This window comes from Leuciscus leuciscus (genome assembly GCF_965113295.1).
Source record: "Leuciscus leuciscus genome assembly, chromosome: 12".
In the NCBI taxonomy this organism is placed as follows: domain Eukaryota; kingdom Metazoa; phylum Chordata; class Actinopteri; order Cypriniformes; family Leuciscidae; genus Leuciscus; species Leuciscus leuciscus.
The window spans coordinates 21,436,313-21,449,187 of NC_138736.1; the positions used below are offsets into that span (position 1 = coordinate 21,436,313).

A 12,875-nucleotide genomic window follows, 5' to 3' on the forward strand; every position below is an offset into this window, starting at 1 on the left:
TAAATATTTGTGTGTGCTGTAAAGTGGTTAGAAAAAATGAAATCGGAATCGGCTAAAATCGGTATCGGCAGGTCAAACTCAATGAAAAATCGGAAATCGGAATCGGCCTAGAAAATTGTAATCGGTGCATCTCTAATATATTGCTTAACACAGTAGAACTAACAGTCATATGATTAGTTTTTATCATAACAAACCAATCACCGGAACTAATAACAGTGAAGAAGACTCGGGTGACATTGTTTTTACTCAACCGTATGATTTAAATGTTCATGTATCTTTCTATTCAAGATACTCAATTTGTTATTGTGGCCAGTGATCTCCCGGCCATGAATAAAACTATTTCTACAAAGAGCAACTTGGGAGCCATGTCAGGTATATGCTGCGCAGCTGAGAAATGGATTCTACACTCAAAAGACAACAGATCATCAAAGTGTCATTGAGGTAGTGATAGTAGCTTCTTGACGGGACGCTGTCACCTTACTTCAGGTAAGTATTGCATTAAGAAGTCAGATTTAGTTGGTTATATTCCCATTAAGAATTTCCACGACATTTGTTTTAGAACGTAAAAAAAATAAAAAACTCAAATACACAGAATTTTTTCTTTCTTTTTGCTGCTTGTTCAAATTGCTTAATTAAAATGAGCTTAAGCAACACAATTGCTATACATTTTGTCCTAAATTAATTTGATTGTGTTCAATCTGCTTAAATATATGTAAAATTTAAGTTTACTTAATCCGTTTGTGTTGGATTACATGACTGATTTGTGTTGCATTAACTGAAACTGGGCGGTGCTTGTTAGTTCTCAGCATGCTTTGCATATGGTTGAATTAAGAGAGAATAAATGTTAAAATTAAGTGTTATTTTATGGGGGGGTTTTGAGAAAAGAGAAAGACTTGATAGTATGGCAAGCCGTTTTAACATTTAATCATTTAAACCGACTAGTCTCTATTTGCATGCTACTAGTACTTATTTTTTAGATACTAGTATCTATTCCATTAAGTACTAGTAGTACTTATTAATTTGCTACTAGTGCTTTTTATTTAGGTACTAGTTCTTATTCTTTAGATACTAGTTATTATTCTTTAGGTACTAGTTCTTATTATTTAGGTACTAGTACCTTTTTAAAGATACTAGTACTTATTAATTAGATACTAGTTCTTATTAATTAGATACTAGTTCTTATTTATTAGATACTAGTATTCCAATAGTGACTAGTTCTTATTTATTAGATACTAGTACTTATTCAATAGTTACTAGTTCTTATTTATTAGATACTAGTACTTATTCATTAGTTACTAGTACGTATTATTAGATACTAGTACTTCTTCATTAGATACTAGTACTTATTAATTAGATACTAGTACTTATTCATTAGATACTAGTACTTATTTCAATTGTGACTAGTAACTATTCTTTTGTTACTAGTAACAAATTAATTGTTTTGCCATTGACTTCTATGGGGATCTGTCATTCAGATATCAACTATTCAGTTCTGACTAGTATGTATTACCAATTTTCTTTTAGTTTTTTTTGGATGATGAGACTGAATTACACACATATTAAATATATAAATATAGTGGATCAACCAGCCAGTTAGTTCATTTTTGACCACTCAAAAATAATTATGTGTTGGCTTTAATAAATTTTTTATGTCAACGGGTTCCACATATAATATGGGTTACGTTAAACAAACATAATTTGTTCATGTAACTTGAACATCATGGAATTAAGTCATTTTAAGCAACCCATTTAAGTAGTCTCAAAGTGAATTGTTAAAGGCTCCTTGACATGATTCAGGTATTCATATTTTTATATTCATTTATTCATTAAAATTTCATTTATTTTAGTGACACACAATTGAATTGATAGACTATAGTGGTTCCCAAACCTGTCCTGGAGTACCCCCAACACTGCATGTTTTCTTTGTCTCCCTAATCAAACACACCTGATTCAACTCAGCTACTCATAGTTAGCAATAGCACATATTTATGGCAAGCCTTTTTAACATTTAATCATTTAAACCGACTAGTCTCTATTTTCATGCTACTAGTACTTATTTTTTAGATACTAGTATCTATTCCACTAGTGCTTCTCTGTTCGTTCACCTAAATTTCACTATGAGTATCATTCCTCTAGGCAAGGCATGTATCTCTCGTCTGTTAACGCTTGCCCACTCCGTGCATAATTTAAACGACCCAATCCAGCTAGACGAAGGGTACATGTCAAATCACAAATTTGGATACTTGGATCAGCAAAGGCCAGATGAATTTACCAAGCTCGATCAGGCTTCATTTCATCTGCGCTTCACGAAAATACACAGACTGAGGCAGGAATATTGGGCTGCTGTCACTTTAAGACCAAGTGCACACTGTTACACATGCATTTTCTTTTTCAACCATTTACATTCACTTAACTCTCTGGGGTCTGAGGTGTTTTCTGGGCCCTTGGGATGTTTTGACATGCCCTGACATTTGTGCTTATTCCTGTTACTTGTAACATTTTCACAGAAGAAATTTGATTACACTATACTCAGCACAAACTCTGCTACAATAATATGTGAGCAGCATGTATGTTTTGAGAAAACTACTGTATATATTATTACCAAGCTGGACAAAGAGTTGGTGGTATTTGAATTAGGGCTGCAACAACTAATCGATAAAATCGATTATTATCAACAATGACAATAATCGACAATGAATTTGATTATCCATTAGTCACTTCTGCGCGCTGTGCCAGGGAAACCATCAGCCAGTCACGTCACATACTGTAGTGAACTAATATTCTTATATTATTGATCTGACTGCAATGAAACCATTGTATGAGAGCTGAACTGAGCTGGACAATGACATCACTGTTTTCTCCAGAGCTGCTGTATAGATAAATTAACTTAAATTAACTAACTTTTTTCCAAAAATGTTTACAACCGAAATGAATCAACACTGAACTTACTTAAGCTGGACAATGACACTATTTTCTTCTAGAGCTGCTTTACAGCCAGAACAAACCCTGTTGCATTATTTTCCTGTTATCAGTGTAAAGCTGCTTTGAAATAGTGCTGGGCGGTATGACCAAAAATCCACATCACGGTATTTCTCTAAATTACACCGGTTTCATGGTATATGGCGTTTTATTTATTTTATTTATTATTTTTAACCATGACTGGGTGTAAAACCCATTTTTCACTGAGTGAGAGAGGAAATACTGCAGTAGATTGACTTAGAATGCCCTATTTTACTGTCATGAGTGAATATTGTAGAAAAAAATCCACACTAGTGCTGGGCGGTGTACCGGTTCATACCGAATACCGGTGTTTATTTTTGTTATGATATGTTTTCTTAAAATACCGCAATACCGGTGTATGTCGCTTTAATAACGATCGGAACGCGGCGCGGTCATTTTTCACTGTTGCACTGTGGTGATGCACGTGTTACTAAGCGTGACTTTGAAGATGGATAGGTTAAACTATAATTGATAGCTGTCAAATTATATTACAGTGTTTCCCATACATTGGTTCACAATATCAACACAGCCTTTTGGAAAATCTATTTGTGGTCCCGGGGAAACCGCTATTTCTGACGCTCCTAGAGCGCCTCTTGCTGGCACCTCTTTGTAAACAGCCTTACAAACCTGTTTAAATACTAGTGTGGATTTTTTTCAAGAGAATATAATTCTAACGTTAGTCATTGTCAGTAGCCGCGTTTCCACTGTCGGGCCGTGCTAGTGCGTGCCAGGGCCAGTCGCGTTTCCACTGTCACTTCCGGGGCTTGATCGGGGCTTACTCAGGGCCAGCGGCCAGGATTTCTGGCCCGTCGAATACCTTGGGCCAGAGCGGGCCAGCTCGGGCTAGAGGAGTGGTTACGAACAGAGGCGGAGTTCATTTGAGTCGGGAGACGGCAGCGCCGGATGATTCTGTCAGCATTAAAGACTTTTAAAATAATTTAACTCGCGTTCATGTTTGAATGCCTTGTGTTTGTGATGCAAAAGACCATTACCATGGTAAACATAGTAAACGCTTGAAGATACGCATAAAAAAACATACGCTTGAAGAAATCAGACCAATCATAAAGGCTATCACAGTCATGTTTTTATTTTATCTGTCAGTAGCCGACGTCTCGTCTCTTTATACCGGACTATCATAAAATAAAGCAACTTTTTTTTCGGGAGCTTCCTCTGTTTCTCTGACGGAAAATATCTGTATGGGAGTCGAGAGAGTGCTAAAGCTCCTCAGGTCGTATTTTTGGTGGCATATATTTGTAGAAATTATCATTCTTTCTAAATGTGATGTAAATATGTCCTGTAACTACCAGATAAACAGTAACAGACGCGACTGAAGAAGTAAGTGTGTCCTCTTTCTTTTGTGAAATAGACCTACGGTAATTTATTTCTGAGTGACTAATGTGCAATTTCGACATAAATTAATTCATTATGATCAATGTATCACTTTTTATTGTAAACCTGTGGTAAAACATCGATGCTTGGGTTTTAAATATTCAAGTAAACAACAAAAATGCCAGCAAACGGCCGCTTTTATCATGTTTGTTTTCAACGCTGTTTCCAGTGATTTCTGATTAGTTTTCTGATAAAACTTCCGTTTGTTGGTGAATGGGTTAGTGTGACGTTGTTCCAGAGAGGCGTGTTACGGGCGTGTTTTAGTGAAGCGCTGTGGAGCTTCTGGCACGACAGTGGAAACGCAGGCCTGGTGCTATTAGCCCGAGGCTATCAGCCCGGCACGGCCCGTTTAAAGCCCTGGCCCGGCCCTGGCCCGACAGTGGAAACGCGGCTAGTGATTCTCAACCAGTGGGCTGCGGCCCTCTAGTGGGCCTCGCAGCGCCATCTGGTGGGCCGTGTAAGCAGTGGTAAGCTACCCAAAAATACATTTTTATTTGTTTTTTTAATTGACAAATCTTGTTATTTTCTAATTATCTGATTGTTCTTATGAATTTATATGATCAAAAACACTCCAGTCAAGTCATGATGCATTATTTAAAAGCTAATTTGTGTTTAAATATCGCAACACCAATCACGTCACAATGTCAGATTGAACGTTTGTTCGATCAGATGCAGTAACATTACGTTACTGATATATGCGCCGCACCGCGTCTAGGGGCCTGTTTACACCTGGTCACTTCATGTGTTTTTACTGATCAGATAGATATCTGATTTATCAAAACGATTCCATTTACACCTGGTCACATAAATGTGTTTTTGCAAAACGGATATAAATCTTCAATTCCCGTGCTATATGCAGATTTAATGGAGTTCACGTCACCGAAATTAACAGATATGAGCTGCAATTTATTGATCATCAGCTAATTTCAAAATCAAAGACCACAACAGGAGAGAACGGCAATGGCACATGGTAAGATCATTTTGTTTCTTTACTTTTAATGAAGATGATTGTGTGTTAAGCGTCTGCGAATTTCTTTCACTTTGATTTGCGATAGTTGCGATGTTATGATTGTACTGTAGCTACAATTAAATACAATCGTTACTGAGTCTGCAGTCTGAACACTTTACCTCAGGACGTACATTAAATGAATTAATTGAGAATCTCACCTGGAAATCCACATTCATCCACACAGATTATTTCTGTAAATGAATGTAAAACTAAATGTATCTTGCAGCACAGGGTGAAGTCAGTATATACATTAACGACGATTTGAGACAAATATAATGTAAATTTAATGTAAATGGCGCTCTGTGGTGTGGCAGGATTTTGAACAGGGTCCTGAGCCGTGGCTGGGTGCCGCGGACAGACGCCGAATGGCGCTGCCGGTGTGTGTACACTCATGGAAAATAATGTGTTTGAATTTTAAAGACTCTCATCCGGTGTGCGACCCCCTTAAGCCGAAGGCACAATGTGTTGAATGTGGAGAAATGTTGTCAAATGAGGCGCTAAAACCATCAAAGCTGCAGAGACATTTTAACTCATAACACCCGGGCTGTGTTGGGAAGCCAAAAGAATATTGTTTTAAACAGTCATGTTAATATCGCTAATAGTATTTGATAAATTATACTTACAGTATATACTGTAAATTGGGGTGAATGAACTTTGTTGAACATTTCTGCTAATGAATAGAGTGAAAGTTCCCCTCTTGTGTGTCTGACCTGTTGTTACAGGTATGTTAGCCTGTTAGAGTTGCAAAAGGTTGAAAACCCCTGGTCTAGGACATCTCTCCTCTAGCTAACTTCCCTCTTCATGTTTCTCTCTCCTCTACTCCCCACACCCCCCTTCATGTGCACACGCACTAACCCCCCCAGTTTTGTTAGCTTGTTTTTTAATAATGACTGGAGAAAATCCAATTTTATCTTAATGTGCAAGGTCACTCAATGTCCAGGACCGCGATTGTTATTTGAAAAAGTAAATTTTAACGGACATCCCAGATTGGCTGACCCGTACACGCTCAGTCAATGGATGCAAAATGTGCAATGCTGGTGTTCACTTTTTCAGAAGTTGTAGGGATGCTTTCCATAAAGAATGTGAAACATGTATGTTCGTTATATCATTTTCAGTTTTTGAATATATTTAAAGAAAATTAAAATAGATTTTACACACTTAAAGCATTATCGTATCGCATATCGTATCATTTAACAAGTTATCGCATATCACATTTTTCTTCAATATCAAGCAGCCCTCCTATGTTATCACAAGACCTCACTATACATGATTCTCTCATTTTTCTTTTTCTTTTTTTTCTTTTGTGTAGGTCCAAGAAGGAGATGTTAAAAATGTGTTACTACATCCTTCACACTGCTAAGTGTCTTAGCTCTTTGCATTGCACTTTGCATTGCATTATGGGATACACAATTTGACACAGTGTGCTCTGGCTGTACACTTAGGTAATCCGAGTATTCCACATATACAAATATACACACCATAAACATACAGCGAAAACAGTATGAGTAGTATGGTTGCATGGCATGCTATTACATACAGAACATAAACTTTTTTGTTACATATTCATGAAGAAATTTGAATGACAGGCAAGTTGAAGAAAGACAGTAGAAGACCAATAAAGCTCTTATGAGAAGACATCTTACAAGAAGTGGTCTTGTTGGGTGTGTTCCAAGAAGCTGTTTTTGTGGAAAGCCAAGTGATTTTAGAATGTGAGTGTCCACAAAGAACAAGTGACAAGTCCAAGTAGCAAGTCAAAATCTGTAATTTGTGTTTTTACACTATCTGCTAGGGGTGGAACGGTACATTTACATTTTACATTTATTCATTTAGCTGACGCTTTTATCCAAAGCGACTTACAATTGCTATATATGTCAGAGGTCGCACGCCTCTGGAGCAACTAGGGGTTAAGTGTCTTGCTCAGGGACACATTGGTGTCTCACAGTGGATTCGAACCCGGGTCTCTCACACCAAAGGAATGTGTCTTATCCATTGCGCCACCACCACCCCATAGGTGTGTATACATGGTACATGTATTCGTATTGAACCGAGACGGTACGGGCGTCACGGTTCGGTGCATGAATACACACGGAGAATACACGGTATAAATAGGGGTGTGACGATAACCGCATCACCGCAATATCGCGTTAATGAGATGCCTACCGCGGTGTGAGGTCATCACCGCACTTTTTCTTTTTTTTTTTTTGAAAGTTACAGGAGTGCATATGGTGTGTGATATGAACTATAAACACATTAATATTTGCTTATAATTTACTGTATTCTGCGAGTCCCATGTTCAAGTGCTTCTGGAGAAAAAAAAACGCTTCCTGCGCAAGGGAGGGACAGTCCGTTAAACATATGGGGGATTTATTTTTTTGTGTGTTTCTGATTATTATTAATTAACTGCTAGGTTTCAGTACTTGTGATGTTTACAGATAATGTTCAATTAAATACAAACAAACACAGGCATAAAAGACAAGCATAACGTAAACAGTTGGAGTTAGATTTTAATTGCAAGTAGCGATCTCTTATGTGGTAACTGTTATAGGCAATAACAGTTGACGGCGCTAGCCGAATGACATTATTCAAAAAATAGCCACGAATATAGTGTCTAAGCCAAATACTGTGTCGCCTTTGAGGCAGGTGACAATTAAGGGGAACCCGGTGAATTTGGACAAGGCAATATGCCGTATTTGTCGCACAAAAGTATCCGTCTCGCGAGGAAATACAACTAACTTAAGACCACATCTTAGAAAAATTAACCATCCTGTGGCGTTTGCAGAAACGCCACACTCACACCATGCAGCCAGTGTGTCGCCGGCTTTAATTAATAGTTAATTATTAATATTTACAATTTAATTAAATGTTAATTTGTTTATTTGTTAATAAAGAATACTGCTTTATGTTATTCATTTCCATTGTCATTTACAAGCTACATGCGTTCTTGATCGCGTCTGCAGTGTGTGACGCGGCCGCGGGTGATTTTTTTTTTTTTTTTTTTTTTTTTTTTTTTTTTTGGGGGGTGGGTGGGGGGTCGGTTAACCGCCAAACCGCGAGATTTGTTGCTTCTTTACCGCGGTAAGAAAAAATCCCATACCGTCACAGCCCTAGGTATAAAAATAAATAAAACTCGCGTGCAAATTAATTCATGTAATGCGGAACTACTGTTAGATACGCGGGTTCTTTAGGGACACCTAATCTGTTGCTCCGCCTATTAGCTCTGAAGCTCCGTGGCTATAACTTATGGGCTATAATCATAGACATAATATCTATGGCTATAATCATAGACATGCTATAATGGACAGGCTGCGATGTCAAGTTTGCAATGCTGGAATATGTTGTGTGTGTGCCTGCGTGCGTGTGTGTGTGTGTGTGTGTGTGTGTGTGTGTGTGTGTGTGTGTGTGTGTGTGTGTGTGTGTGTGTGTGTGTGTGTGTGTGTGTGTGTGTGTGTGTGTGTGTGTGTGTGTGTGTGTGTGTGTGTGTGTGTGTGTTCGTTCAGAGAGGCGCGGGCGCGATCGAACAATCGAAACATAAAAACATACTCATTTTGTTCATTGGACATCATTCAAACTGCAAAGTGTTTACTTATATTAGTGTACACTCGTAATGAAACACAACATTGTGCTTTTGTCAAACTGTAAACTCTTGTCAAACTGTAACCTACAACTGTCACCCAACACAGTGAGTAAGTTACACATTCTACATTGATTAAAAGAAAATCAAATATGTGTTTTTAATGGTAGTATTATTTTATACAGCAATAAATTATTAATAATTTAGATGAGAATAAAGTTAGTGTTATTAAAATTTTAAGGAAAACAAATATATTGATCTGAAATATAGCAAATTAATGTTAAATTCATTCAGGTACAATTACCAAACATATCTCAAGGTATTTTTGTCTTTTTATTAATTTAATTAATAAACTAATTATATAAAACTATTGGCAATGCACTACAGATAAACTGGTTCTATGCATTTACTTTATTAATAAAACTTATTTAAAGAGACATTTATTTTCCTTTGGTGGAACAGCCTACACAGACATGCACAATAAAAAAAAATGCCTTCTACATTTTTGTTTTGCTTTTCCCGCCATTGTACCGAACTTGTACCGAACCGTGATGTCTGAACCGAGGTATGAACCGAACCGTGACTTCTGTGTACCGTTCCACCCCTACTATCTGCCTGTCTCAAGTTAGTGCTAAATTGCCAAAATGAGAATTTCCTCCATTTTGGATTCTCAGCCAAGATGTTGAGACATTCAGCATTCCAATGCCTTTTCACTAAATTAATTCACAGGTCACCACACTTGAATCTAACAATTATATGTGCCGCTTGTATACCCGCTGTACTTTGTACTTTCACACAAATTTGAACTACAAAATGAACTACAAAAATTCATAAATGGTTAGGGAAATTTTCTGATATTTCTCATGTTTTCTGATGTTACTTTTCAGAACTCTGGGGTCTGTCAAATTAAAGTTATAAATGGCCAATGGCCTATTTTCATGAATAACCATACTATACCATAAACTCAACCAAGCAACTACAAATATAGGCCTACTCTACGTCCAATAAAGGCTGACAGACAGATGTTTAGACAGCTAGGGAAAAAATTAAACAACAGACTTGCAGAAGAGTGTAAAGATTATATGGTCACAGTCACTATACAGACTATCAGGGCTGTTAGAGACTGTGGGAGCCCCTTGTTCACGTTCACAAGGACCCCTAAAGCGTGAGGTGATGTGAGGTTGACTACACATAGGCTACTGTACATGTCAACTTAAAAGTTTGGACGCACTTTTTGATGATCATCTTTTAAATCGGTTTCTGCTTAAATGCTTGAAATTAGCTTTAAAGACAAACAATTGCATAGCATGTATTCTGAGCAACAGTCTATGATTAATGCTAATTGCATTAAGGCATTTTCACAGTTACGTAGTTATGTAAAATCTATTAAAAGTGCCTATTGAAACCGAACACCCCTGGGCCCTTCATAGAGTGACATATGCACTGGGACCTCAGGTCACCAGGGACACAGTACAAAAAGCTGTGAGGGGGTATTATATTCCTAAAATCAGAACAGGCCACTGATTCACAAAAGTCAACTTCCTCAAACCCTTAAGAGATAGACTTAACCCCTTATCCAATGCAATTAAATCTTCAAAGGTTTTCAGTTAAAATGGTAAAATTACATGAAATGCACTTCATTAAAAAAAACTTCAGTGTCATCTTGCCAGCTGCAGTTTTGCCCAGGCTTTTAAATGGATTCACCGATCCACATGGCACACAGCTGACCTGAAATAACCCTCCAGCTGCAAAGAAATTCTCATCTACGGAGAGTCAAGAGGACCACTAATAGTCTCCATATTTCAACATCCCTTTTTCTTTCGCATGTCTGTAAAAACACATTACCATAAATCACTTATTTCATTACACACAGAAAAGTGATAACCTGTTCACTGCATCACTGTTCTGACATACCTCATTAATTGATTGCATTCATTACAGTAGATTTGAGTATTGTGTATGTTCATAATGGAACAATATAGCATACTGCTTTCTGAATACTGTCCAGTATATAGGCTAATGTATTTTGTATACTTTTTGTTTAATGCATGTATTTTTATGTATTTTACAGTTTATGGAAAAAAAGGGTACAGTACGCAATGGTAAACATTTCCATCTGTACTGTAGTACTTTAGTCACATTCTCAATATGTTGTGTATTCCGCAACCAGCATTCAGGTAATTTTTTTTTTTTTTTTTTTTTTTTTTTCGTGTTAAAATTGTGTAACAAAGTCCAAAATTTTAGCAGTGATAGCAAATAAGAAATCAATTACCAGATATGTTACAAATCACTTCTAGTTTAGAAGAATACTGAAATTCGAATTGCTTTGTGGGATACATTATTATTCTGTGCAGCCTGCTGTTGTAATGCTCTATAGGTTACGGCGCATTTTTTAAAATGCAATAGTCACCTGGGTATTCCATGTGTACAGAACTTGCACACAGTATGGTGCATGCTACAGAAAAGCGTAGCAAGATAGTATTCCATTCCAAACAAAGTATTTGATGAAAGAGTTATTACAGACAGATATAACAAAATGCACAAACAATTGAAACCATTTTGTTACTACAATCAATCAAACCATACAGACCATAAATATGTTGAAACGATGCAGATCTGTAAGTGGGTCAAATCGTTGGGCTCTGCCTGTGAGCCAACCAAATAACACTGGCCAACTCTAACACCTTTGAGAGCAAAAAACGGTCGGATGTCATACAAGTTTATTATTACGTCTGACTAAAGTTTGCAAAATGGTACACGCATGCACGTATGCATTGATTGTATACGTGCAACCATAACTTTAGCAGCAACAGCAGCTACTACAACAACAACAACAACAACAACAGAGCACTGTTAACGACAAAAAGCATATTGTTTTAATGACATTACAGATCACATTCATTAATGTAAAAAAAAAAAAAAAAAAAAAAAAAAAAAGCATTTCGCTTTGGGGTAAATGTAGGTTACGGTGATGCATTTTCAATACCTTCACGACTCTTAATTGTTTTGCCGAAAGACGTTAAAAGTGCAGCAAAACCACATCCGCTTGCAAAAACATGTAAAATATTAAACGCGCGCTATGTCATGTCGTGTAATGTAGAAACACAGCTGCTATCTGAGCGAGAGCGAGTTGCACTTGGCTCTCGATGTTTAACACGTACGGATACATTTTACAGCAAAGTAATGCCGTTTCACTTCACACGTACAGCGACACAGACGTAAAACATGGGAAATAATGACTCACCTCGAAGCTGCAGAACAGTATGCGTGTATGTCCTTTATTAGATATCCCTGTAATATCAATGTTTGTTCCTGTGATCGGACAGACGTGGCCTGAAATGACCCAGCATAGCAGATCAACTCCAACATGGACCCGGAGACACACAGAGAAACATGCAGCTCTCTCATCTGATCGCTATGGGGAATCAGAGAGCGTTTGACGTCTGGCCAAAGATGGTTTAACCCTTTACAGTGGCCTAAAAACTATATGATACTAAAGCACACTTAAAATACACGAATATCATTGCATTAGATACAATAGCGGAGTGAATCTCACGAAAACGAAACATTTCTGGTAATTTTTCACCCAATAGAAATAAATAAATATGATATTATGCATACAATTAAGCAGACCATGATCTTTTGCACTGTGACGTTTGTTTTACTGCCACTGTGCCCTCAATTCTCATTACATTAATGTGAAAAAAATAATATTATTTAAATGTATCTGTACATCATGGCAGTGTTTATTGTAGGCCTACTGTGTTTTATTTGATTAAAACTAATTATGGTTTTCTTTTAGTATAAGAATAATGAGATGATTATAATGAAATGTGCTTCATGCTGTATGAAATAGGGTGGTGTGCAAAGCCCTCAAAAGTTGATTGATGAGCGATCCATTAACTG

The 12,875-nt window shown here is 37.1% G+C and overlaps 1 protein-coding gene across 8 annotated transcripts in view; it reads right to left on the reverse strand.

Annotated features, from left to right (window-relative positions):
- Positions 1 to 12,390, reverse strand: part of thrb (thyroid hormone receptor beta) — a 284,472-nt gene extending 272,082 nt beyond the window's left edge. For 3 of the 8 annotated variants that reach the window (XM_082186756.1, XM_082186758.1, XM_082186757.1), the window contains exon 1: positions 12,214 to 12,390. The gene's annotated coding sequence lies outside the window, so the exon portion shown is untranslated. Of the gene's footprint in view, positions 1 to 11,559; positions 11,585 to 12,213 lie in introns of those variants that run through there. The other 5 variants (XM_082186762.1, XM_082186763.1, XM_082186761.1 and 2 more) reach the window with 5 other exon arrangements.
- Between the last annotated feature and the right edge of the window lie 485 nt (positions 12,391 to 12,875).